Raw genomic sequence first — 14,992 nt, forward strand, 5'->3', positions numbered from 1 at the left:
TGGCTGTAGAGCAGGATGATGAGGGAGCCCATGACCTAGGGGGGTTGCAGACTCCCCCACCCCGAGGGCATCAGGATGCAGCTGGAGAGGCATCTGAGAGGGACGCTTTAGCTGGGAGCCTCCACTGAGAAGAGGGTTGGACCCGATGGCCTTCTGACCCTTCTACCTCCACTGTTCTGTGATCCCATGATGCCACACCCCAACCCCCCGTTCTGTTAAATAGGTGTCTTGCCCTTCTTTTCGGACTTTTGCTGCTAAATGCCACTCCAGAATCCATTTTCCCAGTCTGAGATGAAATGAAGTACACGAACGGCCCTGCTCCATGCTGGGAACCCCGCCCTCGTTCCCCAAGTTGAGGAGAGCCCCTCTGGATCAGGCCCAGGCTCCACCCAGGCCAGCATTGTGTTCACACAGGGGGCAGCCAGCTGCTCCAATAACCAGGCAACCTCCCACCCATGTTCCACAACAACTGGTGTGCAACAGCCTCCGACATAAGATCAGTACGCAGCCATCAGGACTAGTACCCCTGCTAGCCGCCTCCTCCATTGATTTGACCAATTCCCTTTTAAAACCATCCAAACTGGCGGCCATCCCTACACCTTGCGGGAGTGAATCCTACTGTTTAACTATGCATTATTTTAAAAAATCCTTCCTTTATTCTGTCTGGAATCTCCCCTCATCACTTCCGTGGGAATGACATTTCTGGGAATTAGTATTATAAGAAAGCGGGGGAAAGTACTATTTTTCCCCACTCCCTGGATCCTTCAGTTTACCTCCACCACCTTCTCTGTTCCCTTGCCTTTTTCTACATGAAACAGCCTGGACGTGGTAACCTTCCTTCTCAGGTGAGTTGCTGCAGGACAGCGATCCTTCCCTGCCTTTGTTCAGCATGGCAGCATCCTTTTCTGATGCCTGACCAGAACGGTACGCACTGCTCCACGGGTGATTACACCCTAGGAGTGTGTAAAGGGAGTATGATATTGGCATTATAGCCAGCAACTTGCTTACATTAAAGTGCTAACCTCTTTTTCTTTGCTTGAGTCGAGTTTTCAGACTGTTCTAGTAATTGTGGACAGCTGATTTAGGACAGTACCAGCTTTCTAACTGTTGGAGGAATCCTGAGATCATAAGGTGAAAGGTGCACCAAGAGCAATTTGCAACAAAGTCAAATGAAAGTCTCTGAATTTGACCTGCAGATCACAGTGCCCTGCCTTAAACTGCATGAATTCCTCAAACCTGTAGCCCCATCCCCCCACCCCCTTTAGAGGATGTTTGTGCAGATTCTTGGATGCAATTAATGGGTGGACAATGGAATAAAAACCGCCTGACAATCTGCAAAGCTGAGATGGAATACATTTTAACCAAGTCTCTCTACTACACGAATTAAGCCCCATTGAATTGAATTTGGCTTCCTTCTGCATAAGGCAGTAAAGTATTACAGCTAAATTGGCTTAAAGGAAAGATGTTTTGAAATATTTTGTCTTTAGCAGGAGTTTAGCCTAGTTGGCCTTCGGGATCCTTTCCAACTCATTCTGCATGGAGGATATCAGTTTCCAGTTGTGTACTAAGAGCATGCAATAGCAGCGTTGTTAGCATGTTGGCTTCAGCTGCACGGATTCTCCATGCCTGCTCCAGTGAACAGACGCATCTGGGACTTCTGTCCACCACTCTGCCATCCCACCTCAAGGCAAAACTGACCGCCATTCCTTAAAAGCTGTAATTTCCAAGCATTTGGGGGCTTGAATGAAGAAGGCAAGTCTCTAACACATGTTAACCCCAGAGGGTTTTGCTGTCTTGAATATTCCTGTGGATGAGCAAGACTGTTGGAGATTTGGACACACAAATGAAGAAATACAGGGTCGCAACACCTTTATTCCATCATGAGCAATACCTGAAGTTTCTTGGTTTTCACTTTCACATTGCAATTAAAACTTCCATGCAAATGATTTAGTCATATGGGCAGAGGCGTCATTTGCATATCATGGGTGAGGAAACCAGGCAGTGGGGGTGTGGAGAGCTTTCATGCTCCTTGCTCAAGAGCGTATTCCCAGCTTCAAGGGTTGGCTCTTGAAGCCAGAGCAGAAGTTAGCCTAAGGCAGAAGTGGAAGTTACCCAGCCAACAGCAAGAATGGAGAATCGTTATTTGTTTTTCGGCGCCAGGCTAAGACCTTTTTATTTAAACAATATTTTACCAATTTTTAAAATCATCTATAGGTTTTCATTTGCTGCCAGGGTGAATCTGGATTTTATTTGCACATTTGTAGTATGTTTATTTATTGTATGTAAGCCGTCCCGAGGCTCATGCGATGGGACGGCATACAAAAATTCTAAATAAATGAAGTTCAGAAGCACTCCGTGGAATTACCTGGCAGCACCCAAGGGCAAACGAAGAAGTTCTAGACTGCGTCTCACCAAAAATACCACTGGAAGGCAAGATCACCAAACCAAGACTGTCATACTTTGGCCATGACATGAGAGCTGACTCACTTGAGAAGTCAATCATGCTGGGAGTGAACAGTGGGAAAAGGAAAGGGGGCTGCCCCAGCACCTGTTGGCTGGACACCAGAAAGAAAGACACTGGGATGGATATGGGGGTCTTGAAGGAAGCAGCACGAGACATGGAGAGCAAGAGCGTGGCCAGGGTTGGACAGGACTGAGTGGTTGAAGTCGCTGCCTGAGGAAAGGCTTAGCTCAAGGCAGAGCTGGACAACCCTCCAGGACAGCCTCTGGGCATCCAAAGTGGCCTCATTAGGCTCTTGGCTTTCCCCTTCTTGCATGGCTAGGGCCAGGAAATACGCACAGTAGCTGAACAGAAAGAGAAAGCAGAAAGCAGCAAACAGAAAGAGAAAGAGATACATTGGAAGTCCCACTGCTTTCTCCCAAAGGAACCTTCATTTGGTGAAAGGATAAATGTTGTTAGAAGCCTGTAAGTGCTCACACCCTCAGAGATTTGCAATTCTTTTGGCTCAGCCCGGAGGAAAATAATCTGGGTTTAAAGCAAAGCAGTGGGACCGAGGCAAAAACAGGTGAGCCACCCCCTTTCTCTCCTCCTCCGCCTCCTCCCTTCCCATCCAGCAGACCTCTCACCATAGGTCTCAACTGAGTGCCTGCAGGCGGCTTTCAAAGCTAGGCCAAGGGCCCTCCGATCACAGGTTACTCACCTTTGAGCTAGAAAGCGTCACTCTGAGCTCTGGGCGATGAACAGCATTTGTCCACACCTAGAACACCAGGTCCGGGGGCTATTGAGGCGAGTGGAACACTTGTCAAGACTTAGTAGGGCCAGGGGTGAAGGCAAGGGTCAGATACCTGGCAAGGATGGCAGGCCCACAGGTGACAGCAACTTTGGGGACAGGTTGGAGTCAGCCAAGACACACACAAAGATGTGGCTGGACTGGGGGCAGAAACTGGATCAAGACCACCAAGCTTGGTGTTCCCAAAGGGAAGCTGGCCAGGGCTGAGCAGTGGTTTATAGAGCCTCCAGCTGGTCTGCATGATTGCCCCAGTCCTGATCCTGCAAGCACTTACAGTACTGAGGCCAATTCTGCAAGTACTTGTAAGGAGGACCAGGCTGCCTACTTTATTAGGGGAAGCACCATGGCTCTGCAAAACCTGCTGGCCACTTTAGGTCCTGGTGCCTCCTAGAAGTTGCATTTATCCATTCTTCTCTCTCCTTCATATATTTTTCCTCTCGCCTCATTCTTTTCCCCTCCTCCCCCAGTTCTCAACTGCATTACACAGCCAACATTCAGACTGTAAGCTTCAAGGGGGCAGGGTCTTGTTTCCCCCCTCCTTTTTATTTTTGCTTGCTCTGAAATGCTGATATTAGAAGGCAGAGAGAAGATCTGCTACATGTAATGGGACCAACTCTTAGTCTCACCCCCTGTCTTTAAAATAGGAAGATCAATACCCTGCATGGGAGGGTTCTTGTAAGAATGAGCAAGATACGGACTGCAAGACATGAAATGTGAAAAATGAATGGTTAAGCACAATTTCTGCTCTGCCTTGTAACTTCTCAGGGGGTATCTTTCTTTTCTTTGGGTGCCATCCAATGCTTTGGTTTTCCTTTCCTTGTTCTCAGAGGAAGCTTCTTCTAAGTCCTTCTTACACCAAACTCTGAGCAAAGAATTCGAGAGATGTACCCCAGTCAGTGCTGCTCAAACAGACTTCTACTGACTCAGTACTCCGTGTGGCCACTGTTCCCCATGCTTCATTTGCTTTTTCTTTAATTTAATTAATTTAATTTAAGAACACATTTATATTCTGTCCTTTCTGACAAATGGCTCAGGACAGCTTACAATGATTTAAAATAAAATATAATATTACACTAATACAATAATTAAAACAGTAGATATTAAGCCAACATAAAACAGCACTTCATAAAACTAAAGAAAGGAAAGAAAGGAAGAAAAAGAAAAGAAAATGTGACTGCAACTTTAAGTGCTGTGTGTACATTTATTCAATTCACAGCTGGGGAACCTCTTTCACCCCAAAGGCCAAGTTCAGTTTCAGAGGGGGCAATATTCCCCCCTCTGAGAGCCAGTGTGGTGTAGTGGTTAAGAGCACGGGACTGGGACTCAGACGATCTGGGTTCAAGTCCCTGCTCAGCCATGGAGCCAACTGGGTGACTTTGGGCCAGTCACAGACTCTCAGCCCAACCTACCTCACAGAGTTGTTGTTGTGGGGATAAGATGGAGGAGGAGAATGATGTAAGCTGCCTTGAGCTCTTTGTAGGAAAAGGCAGGAGAGAAATCGAAAATAAAAAATAAATATTCCAAAAGAGCATGAAGCCAAAGACAAAGCACCTTGTGCCAAAATTACTCCCTCCAGGATACCTGAGAGTACCTGCTCCTCTACCAACCTGCCTGGTCACTGAGGTCCTCAGATGGCATGTTCTTGGCAGTTCCATATGACCTGGTTGGAGCCCACCAAGAGACGGACCGTCAGTGCGGTGGCCTTTCTCTGGAATTCACTCCCTCTGGAAGCTGCCAGTCTTCTCTGGGTAAACCTCGGCATAGTCTGTGACGACACCAAGGCACAGGGTCAGACTGATTCAGGAAGCAGCAAATCCATTCCTCACCGCTGTTGTACCAGAAGAGCTGGGGATGCAAAAGCACTTCCTAGCTACAAACCGGATCCTTGGGAGCAAAGCTGAAATAGCAGTTTTATTAGCTAAGATCCCAAACTGAGCTGACAGTGCCAAGACTGGCCATGGAGCCAACTGGGGGACTTTGGGCCAGCCACAGACAATCCGTCCAGCCTACCTCACAGGGCTGCTGTTGTGGGAAGACTGAAAGTGGGAGCAGGAGAATGACGTAAGCTGCTTTGAGTTCCTTGAGTTCTTTAAACAAGGGAAAAGATGAGACAGACATCTAATAGAAAAACAAAGACTTTTCTTTTAAATAGTCACTCGCAGCTAGTTCAGACTGGTGGGGAGTTTTGTTCTTATCTGCATGTACAGTGAGTAAGTCCTGACATAAAATTTCTGAAACTGTGGGGCTTGTTTGGGAGGCCCCCTCCCTGCAGAGGTATCTGCCTTTCTCCAGGTGTGATGTCTTTGGCAGGCAGGCAGGGGAGGTGGGGGGCAGAGCCTACAGATTTGCAGCAAAAGCCAGATGTGGGTAACTCAAAGTGGACCCTCCTCAGGGCACATTCTTTTCATACACCTTAGGACAGTTTTGCAACAGGGTTTTTTTCTAGTACTTTTTAAGGCCAGAGAAAAGAAAAGAAAAACAAGTGACCAGCTTGAAACATGCGTGCTATTTCTATCTTAAGCAAAGCACAATATTTTGCTTGAAGAACCTGCTGCCTCCAGCGCAACTGAATGATTTGCAAATGTACTTCCATCTCGCTTGTCTTTTGCTTGATCTTGCTGACTTGTTCTTTCCATTTGAATCTTGATCTTTAGACCCTGTGAGTAGTCCCACCAAAAATACAGGTGATGTAGCCAAGCAAGAGCTTGAAAATGAACTATAGGAGCTGGACCAATCAGCAGATGTCTCTTTCTAACATTCCAGATCCAAGTTCAGGCGAGGGAAGGAATGGTTGCCACTGAAGTACCAAAAATGTTGGCCTCTGGCTGAACCATGGAGCAGCCTGTACCACAGAAAAGTATTATAAGAACCCCATGACTCCTGAACTATTGGAGCATCAGGTTGACTTAAGATGCTTGACAGAAGCATGTGTGGCTGAACCCTCAGAGGCCTTCTCCCACCTGGTACCTTCCAGGTGTGTGGGCCTACAACTCTCAGCATCCCAAGCTAGCTATATGGAGAGCATCATGCTGAGAAATGTGTAAATACCTGGATCAACAGAAAGAGGAATAAGTGCTTAACCAGAGCTTCTTTGAAGGAGAATGACAGTGCCCTTCACTTGAGTTTTTTCCTCCAGGATTTTCCTCTTTGCCTTTTTATATGTTAAAGAAATTGAAATTGTGAAAGCTTTTGTATATCTTGCCTCATCATCAATTCAAATGAAGACGGCAGCCAAGAAATTAGACAGAGACTTGGAAGGGCAGCAATCAAGGAAGTAGAAAAGATAATCAAGTGCAAGGATGTTTCACGGGAGACCAAGGCCAAGATTATATAAACATGATTGTTCTCACTACATAGCACACACTGTGTCTGGGTGTGAAAGCTGGCAGTGAGGAAAGCTGGCAGGATGAAAATGGATGCATTCGAAGCGTGGTGCTGGAGGAGCTTAGTGGATACCCTGGAGTGACAGAAAGGTGAACGTAGATCAAAGGGTGGCCTGAATCAAGTCCAGCCAGAACTTCCCCTAGAAGCGGAAATATCAAAACTGGCACTGTTGGTCTTTGGACACATCATGAGAAGGCAAGACTCACTGGAGAAGATAATCATGCTGGGGAAAGTTGAAATCAGAAGACAAGGCAGAACAAATAAGAGATGGATGGCCTCCATCGAGGAAGCCACAGCCTTGAACTTAGAAGAGCTGAGCCGGGCTGTTGGGGCAGGACATTTTGAAAGACACTCATTCATGGGGTCTTCATAAGTCAGGCATGACTTGACGGCACAGAACAGGTTGAGAAAAGCTGCCCTACAGGTATATTTCAGATGCTTCCTGAACCGTTCAGCCTTCCATTATAAAGAAGCAATGCATATGCTCCTTTCACTTGGGGGGCAGGAAGAAAAAGGTTGACCATGTTCAATCCAGCTGCTTCGTGCAAAATAAACCTTATTTTGCCTGCCAGTCCTTCACTTGCTTTTAAATGCAAGGCCCTGGAACAATGGACATGGGTGCTTGTATTTCTATTCCTTCAAGGACATCCATCTCCATACAGCTGGTTGTTTTACTGTTTTGCACTGTTTCAATGGCCCACCAGCACTCAGGACCCTGAAGGCTATTGTCAGGAAATTTCAGATAAATCCTGGTAGAAAAACATTGCTTCTATGTGTCTTTGTGTTATAAAATCAAACCTGCACTAGAGAAAGGTCTCAGAAGGCACCAGCTGGTGCCTTAAGAAGATGGCGTTCTTGGCTGGACTGAGAAGCTGCTGGAGGCTAATACTATCAGTGAGGAAATGCCTGTGCTCTCACCAGCTGCAGAAAAACTGAACCAATGGTGTCCATTTGTTTCTGAATGGACCCACCTAAGCATCTAGTCCCTCAGAGGCAAGCCCCTGCCCAGTGTGGCTGTCAAACCAGATTTCCTGGATGGTTCCTCCATCAGACACATTTGCATGTTTAAATGGACGGACCTGCTGCCCTGAACTGTCAAGAATTTGCTAGACTGACCTATCATTACAGCGGTCAGGAATGTTTTCCATACTGTTGTTACTAGTATTTCTGATCGGTTTAGAACATTATGTCATGCCTAAAGATATCAGGATGCCATTGTACTAAGATAATCTGGAAACTTCACACTCTGCATTGGTGTATGTGACTAGCAGGTTATAAAATCGTCTGTACATAGGCTGTGATTTTGTAGTTGGCCGTGGAGACCACTACCCCATAGCACACTGTCACAAGTAAGTACAGGGGTCCTGGGCAACCTCACCAATAAAAGCGCAGGGATTCGAGGCAATTCAGTCTTCCCTTCGACTCCTGGCAATTCATTCTCGCCATTAGTAAAGAGTTCTGACACCGTCCAACTGCCATAACATTTATAACTACCAGGATGGAAGCCCAGAATCCCAGCCAAATAATGCTACTCTCCTTTTCTTTCTGCACCCTCACATCACTCTTATAAAAGTAGTTCCTATGTGTTTTAGGAAATATTAGGTCAACTCTCCTCTCGCAGTCAAGTCAAGGAGAGCAGCATTCTTCTACTTGACTGCAGACTTAGCGCAAAGAGCTGAATAAGCAAGTGCATTTCATTTTCAATCAGCATCTTCCAACAACATGCAGAGTCAGGCTGCCATGGCTGCGCTGCCTTGGATGATGTTGCTGGTTTTAAGGCTGTGACCCCTGCCACTCTGTAAGAACATTTTGCCCCCTGAAAGCCTATGCCTCCGTTTCCATTGCTGCTTCGGTTCTCTCATCGCTTGCTCAAGCTTGGAACCAGTTTCTTTCCTCTGGTGTTTTCGCTGCAGTCCTTAAGCCACCTGGAATTCCTCTTGTATTTAAAAAGCCATCTCTCAGTGCTTCTGTTCTTAGATATCGCGGTCCTGGGATGCTTGATGATCTCAGGTGCTTCCAGATGGAAGCATCTTAGGGCGAGCAAGAAGGAGGCATTATGGAAATGTTGTTCTGCCTTTTCCTTCTGAGTGAACCTTCTGCAGCATGAGAAGGAAAGGGATGAAGCAGGAGGACAACACAGGGGGAGGACCGGCTGAATGGTGGTGTCTGGATGCCCCCTCCATTAAATTCTGTGAAGGAGGCACAATGGCGGCCTCTTAAAAGCCTTGCCTGGAAGCACCCCTTGCCTGTCCGGGTTGGCACAAGGTACCAGTTTATCAGTCAGAGCTGAACCACCCCTTTCAGGGCAAACTTCCCTTTGTAGCTTGGCTGTTCCGCTGTTCAGCTGATAGCCTGCAATCGTCAAGTGTGCCCAAAGCAACCTACAAGCTGCCTGGCTGGTCAACTTCCATTGAAGTTGGTGGTGCTACCTCTTGCATTTTAAAAGCAGTCACTTACCAGGGAATTGGCCAGAAAAGACGATCTCTTCAGCTGTCATGGGTGCACACCTAGGAACAACTGGATTTTTTAAATGATTCTGCTCTGCTGCAAGCATTTCTGCCCCCCCCCAACACCCCTCCACACACACACACACACACAGAAGGCTAGTTAGTGAGAGACGCTGCAAGTGCCATGTGGGCATTGGTGAAGTGGCTCTGGGGAAAAAAATCCCAAATTAGAACAGCACCACTATTGGAGCAGGAAGGGGCAGAAGAGGTGGGTTCTTCTGCCCAGGATCCTGGGGGGCCACCCAGTGGCCTGGATGTGGGGAAGGAGAGCAGCCCACAGTGAACCCAGCTTTCTGCCGTTCCCCCCACATTGTGTGGCTAGTGGGCATGCTGCTGAACTCACGCTCTGTATTTTCTCTCTTCCCACTCTCCTCTTTGCTTTCCAAATGAAATTCCCCTGGTCAAAGGTCCTGTTACCTCCTTCTAAGTGTGTTTATTCTGGGTTTCTGCTTCTTGATCTTTCCTCAGCCTTCAATTCCAATGATCACCTTGCTTTTCTTTTTTCTGTTTCTAGGTTGTCTTTATCAGGTTGCTGTTAAGTTTTCTGCATAGCTGCTTAACATTTTATGGTATCTCTTCCCTCCCTGTTTTTCCATATGGCCTTTCATAAATTTTTATTCCTCTGATTCACAATTTGAACTACTTCTATCTCATTTCCAGTTATCTCTGCCTGGTATTGCTTTTGCTCTGCTATCATATCCACTTGGATATAATCTCAACAAATCATTTCTCTTCAGTATGATAGATTCCCAGTTTTTGATGTCATGGTTCATTCTGCTTTCTACTTCCCACATTTGTTCCATTTTTATTTTCCCACTATTTTAATGTTTAACTGGTTTTAAAGAGGGTTTTATTTCCTGGAAGTTGAATGCTGTGATCTATTTTATTTTGTGTTGCTTTTATTGTAAAACCATCCCGAGATGCTTGTAGTGGACGGTATATAAAAGCTTTAAACAAACAAATAAATAAACAAAATACTTCTAAGAGTCACTTCCTCCTTTTTCCTCATTCTAAAATATTTCCTTATTCCCTGCTAATGTTGATGCTCTTTTCCCTGGTCATTCCTTATCTCTTCTCCATTCTCATTTTCTCTTAATGCTACTGCTAATTTTAGGATGCTTCCAGGTGGACAGCTAGCATTTACCGCTTCAAATCTTTCTCTGCTTGACAGATTTTTTGATGGTAAAGGAAGGGCAAAAGCAGCAGTGGAAAATTTGAAAGGTTGCAAATGGAGATTGTTTTCTGGACCCCCAAAAACGTCATGCTTGGAAGAGCAACTACATTAGAAAGGTTTTGCATGAGCGTATCCTTGATGTCGGTTCTGCTTGGCAGCTCATTCTTTTTTTCATGAAATAGCCCGCTGCCTATCTTCTGTGTCACTTTAGATGTCACCTCCATCTTTCAATCACTTAATTCACCTGCACCTTCTCAGCTGTCATCACTTCATCCAGCCATTTCCTTATGTCCTGACACATACTACCCTGTTGAGCAATATCTGCCATCTCATACATTCGTCATATTTTATTGTTCCAGCCCAACAATATTTTATTTTATTTTATTTTATTTTATTTTATTCCAGTCCAACAATATTTTATTGTTCCACATTTCCTTGCTGCTGATATGCATCCAGTCAGAATATGAAAATCCAGTCATTCCAAGGTGTGCAGCCAGCTTTCCTCAACCTGGTGCCTTCCAGAGGCTTTAGACTTCAACTCCCACTAGCCACAAGCAGGAGAACCATTGGCTGGAATGATGGAAGTTGTAGTTCACAACATCTGGAGAACACTAGCGTTGGAAGGCTGATTTGTGTCTTTGTGAGACTTGCCATTTTATCTCTGGCTGTTGCAGCTGGGTTGAACTGTTAACGTTTTTGGTTTTTAACTTCCATAGGAGACTGTGTCATGACCTTAACTCTGTAAGCTTTCTTTGTGCAGGGCCTTTTATGGCTACATTTCCCCAGTTGTAGGTGTCATGATACATCACTGTAAACCAATTAACACTGCACAGAATGTTGCCGGCCTAGCAAAAGGTGGATACTCAGAGGAGTAAAAGGAGAGGTCAAAAGCAGAAATTCAGCTGTCCTGCCCTTGCTCCAACAGCTAATGCAAGTGCCACAAACATTACAGAGCCCCCCCCCCACACACACACACACAACATATGCCCATGAAGCAATTTGAGGTGGATGCTAAGTCTGCACTGGGATAAAGTGATCCTATGGTTTTGTGTCCTTCCTCAAGAAGAAGCATTAAACAGGGAGCAATTTAAGAAGACAACCAACATTCACTTCCAAGGTTTCCTTAAAAAACATAGAAAAGATCACCTCAGTGCATGTTAAGAATGTTTCTGCCTAAGCCCTGAAATATCAGCCACAGGTTGAGAATTAGAGACAATTCTGATTGTCCTGCCTTAAAAACAAGATTGTACATAGCTGGGGGACAGAAGAGGGCAATTTAAAATATCAAAGGATTAGAACATCTTTCCCTGAAAGGAAAGGCTAAAACACTCAGGCCTTTTCATTTTGCAAGAATAAGGAAAATAAGTGGCAGCATACCTGAAGATCTAAAAAATTATGAATTAGGAAGAGAATCGAGAAAGACAAATGTTTCTCAAAATTCTAGAATCTAGGTTCACTCAATAGTACTAATCAAGGAAGATAAAGTAGGATGTGCATCTATTCAAAAGGAGCAAAGGGCCACTTTAAAAAAAAAATTATGCATTTGACCTGCTGTTTCAAAACAGTTAATAAAATAGGTTACCAAATTCCTAATTGCTGCATTATTTTTTTCATTGCTGACCTGCCAATATTTGAATTTCCAAGCTGCCAGGATCCGAGTCTTAGAGATTCTGCCCTGGAATATAGTTCTCCTGCAGGCGTGCCAGGATTAGTATTATCTGTGCATTAATATCTCACCACAGAGCCGAAACAGCTGGGAGCTAGAGAGAAAACCGCCTTGTATCAAAAATAGTTCCCAGCCTTCAGGAAACCTTTTCGTTTAAGCCACTGAAGCTAACATTTAGTTCATAAATAATAGCTGCTCATTCAGAAGTCTTTATTAATCGCTTAATGCTTTAAGGCTTGGAGAAACTGTGACAGCTTTGTCACTTCGTCAAAAGTCATTCATTACAGGGACGTTAATGCTTTCTTAGCTCAGCAAGCGAGTGAGCGTTTAGCGGCCTCGTGTGGCACAAACTCAGCATAAACACAACTGTGTGTTTGAACAGCACAATTTCTCATTTCAAGGACAAGCCTTGGCTTGAAATCCTTGAACAAGGTTTGTGGCGTTCCGCACACAACAGCTTTTTCGTTCCTGAGGCTCAGTGAAGGGAATGATCATTCCAAGGTCAATTAAATCCAGTGAATGAACCTGCAGAAAAATGAGATTTCAGAGGATGAATTTTTATAATCTGATTTGAACCCAAATAAGTAATCTCTCCTGGCCATGACTTTGATATGACTGTCATTTCCCTGCTGGCAACAGAAATAGTACTGCATCCACATACGCTCCTAAATGCTTTGTTATAACTTTTTATGAAACCAATAGAAAAGGCCCTGAAAGGTATAACTCTCTTGGATGTAGGAAGCAAGTTTACACCTGCACATAGAAATAAAAAATTATTATTCAAATGGTTCTTTTGCTGGAGGGAATGTCTTAGAAGTGTGATCAGTCACAGAAAATGGGATGCTGTAGAAATTCAGAATGCGGCAAGTTTAAGTTTAAATTCTAATTCCAGTGACACTTGAATCAAATTCTGACTGATTCAATACTATTTGGTCAACATTAAGCCTCATTGATTCATACTAAGGTAATAGCATGCTTACCACAAAATCATTTGTTATAGTCTCATCTGCCAAAACATCTGCATTTTATATGGGGGAGAGGGTCAAATTAAATCAATATAAACATTGGGCAAAACCTCCCAATGATGAGTAGAAGAATGCTTCATCCTGACCATGCTATCTTTTTTTAAAGGAATTTCATTCATTTTGAAATTATGCATTTTAACATGAAGAAAATGTTAAGAAAATGCAATATTAATATACTTTACAATGTCCTAAATGGGCAATGCAATGTGCTTAACAAACTGCTCTATATAATAAACGTTTTTAATGTTTTCATCTACAGGAAGTATAGAAATGTAATAAATTATTATTATTAGAATCATGCAATATTAATGCTTTTTTCTTTGGGCTAATATGGTAGATAGCTGTGCTGATATTTGAACTCTGTTTTTCCAATACAAAATAAACTCTGTTATTTGATTTGAAAGATCCTGCTGCTTTCTTCCTCCTCTTACTCTAATTATATGTTAATTTAATTATATAAGCTGCATCCTAGACAGAGGATAAGCCGATGATCTCATGGTGGAGACTCTTTTCCCCCTTTGAAAAAATGCCTTTTTGAGCAGCTGTTAATAAAAAAAGGGTCAGCACTTTTAAATCTTCTGAGAAGACCACCTTTTAAAACATGGCGCAAAACAACTAGCTGCTTATCAGTTTCATGGGGTGCACCTGTGACCCGCCAGTGTTGCTTCATGTGCTTTTATCACCATGCTTTTAAAGATTTTATTCATCTGCTCCCCACCAAGTTTTTCCACCTAACTAAAAAGCCCCAGTTAGTACAAAGGTAAGAATTCTCCCATTAGGTCAACCCTGTTCTGTACCCTCAGCAATTCTGGAACATCCCTCTGAAAATCAAGCAACCAGAACTAGATACTGGATTGAAACGGGTCCTGTTATAGTTATTTCAAGCATCCTTACCCTGCCCTCTGCCAAAATACGGGTCCCCCACAGCAGCTTATGAACATTGTACGAAGACTGCGAGACTGAGAGCACGGTCTACCAAAACGACCCGACACAAACGGACATGGAGTTAAGGGGAAGGTGCAAAAAAGCAAACCTGGAAACTAGATCTTAGTTACAAAGTTCTTTCCAGCAGGAAAGGGCAAGCAAGCTCCCTGCAAATTGCCCTTTTGGGGCAAAGTCTGGGGAAAGGCTAGCTTCCCGGCTGCCATTGTTTGCTTCCTGGGATGCCAATGGCATAGCATCCCAGTAGCCCTTGATCCTCTGCCCCAGAGCACCTGCCTTTCAGCTCTGCAGCCCAAGGCACGAAACAGTGGAAACCACGCGTCCTCTAGCAGGCTGGGCTGAAGCGAGCAGCACCTTTCCCTGGGCTGATGCCCGGCTGGTCTCCTCCTCCTCACGGGGATGCTACTCCTGGGAGGCAGATGGGGAATCTTTGGTCCCTGGGCTGATAAAAATAACTCATGGTACGCAGTGCTATCAGCTCATTCTATGTAATTGCCTAGAACGAATCATTCACTGCATGAGGGTGCTAAGAGAGCCCTGAAGAATTCTGGGTAATGCCATGAAGTCAGGATCTATTTTCTCCCACTATGCATCACTTCTCATTTATATCAGATCCCACCTGTCACTCTGCCCGGTCAGCCGCTTAAGAGATTACGCTCTTTCAAGCTCTTAAGAAGCCATTTAGTTTGGCATAACCAAACCTGATCACCTTTTCCCAAGCAATGCTGATTATTTCTGGGCCCAACTATTTAATTCCATTATAGAATATTTCTGTCCTTCACTCCATTTTTAACACTTCTTAATGTGGTCTCCCACCCTTTAAACTCATCAGTTTTGCAGCATCTGGTGAAATATTTGTGTGTGGCATTTCCTCAAGTTTGAAGAGTTCAAAATATTAGAACGCCATGTCCACTGTATTACCTCAAGCAAATGTTGCTGAAAAAGAAACTGCTGCTTGTGCTCGTTTTATTTTTAGGCATTGTTGATACTTCCAAAATTGAAAGAATGTGCATCTCCACTTTCCCTATTTTAGCTCCATCACT

This window comes from Varanus komodoensis, unplaced genomic scaffold (genome assembly GCF_004798865.1).
Source record: "Varanus komodoensis strain SLA01 unplaced genomic scaffold, ASM479886v1 scaffold2, whole genome shotgun sequence".
Classification (NCBI taxonomy): domain Eukaryota; kingdom Metazoa; phylum Chordata; class Lepidosauria; order Squamata; family Varanidae; genus Varanus; species Varanus komodoensis.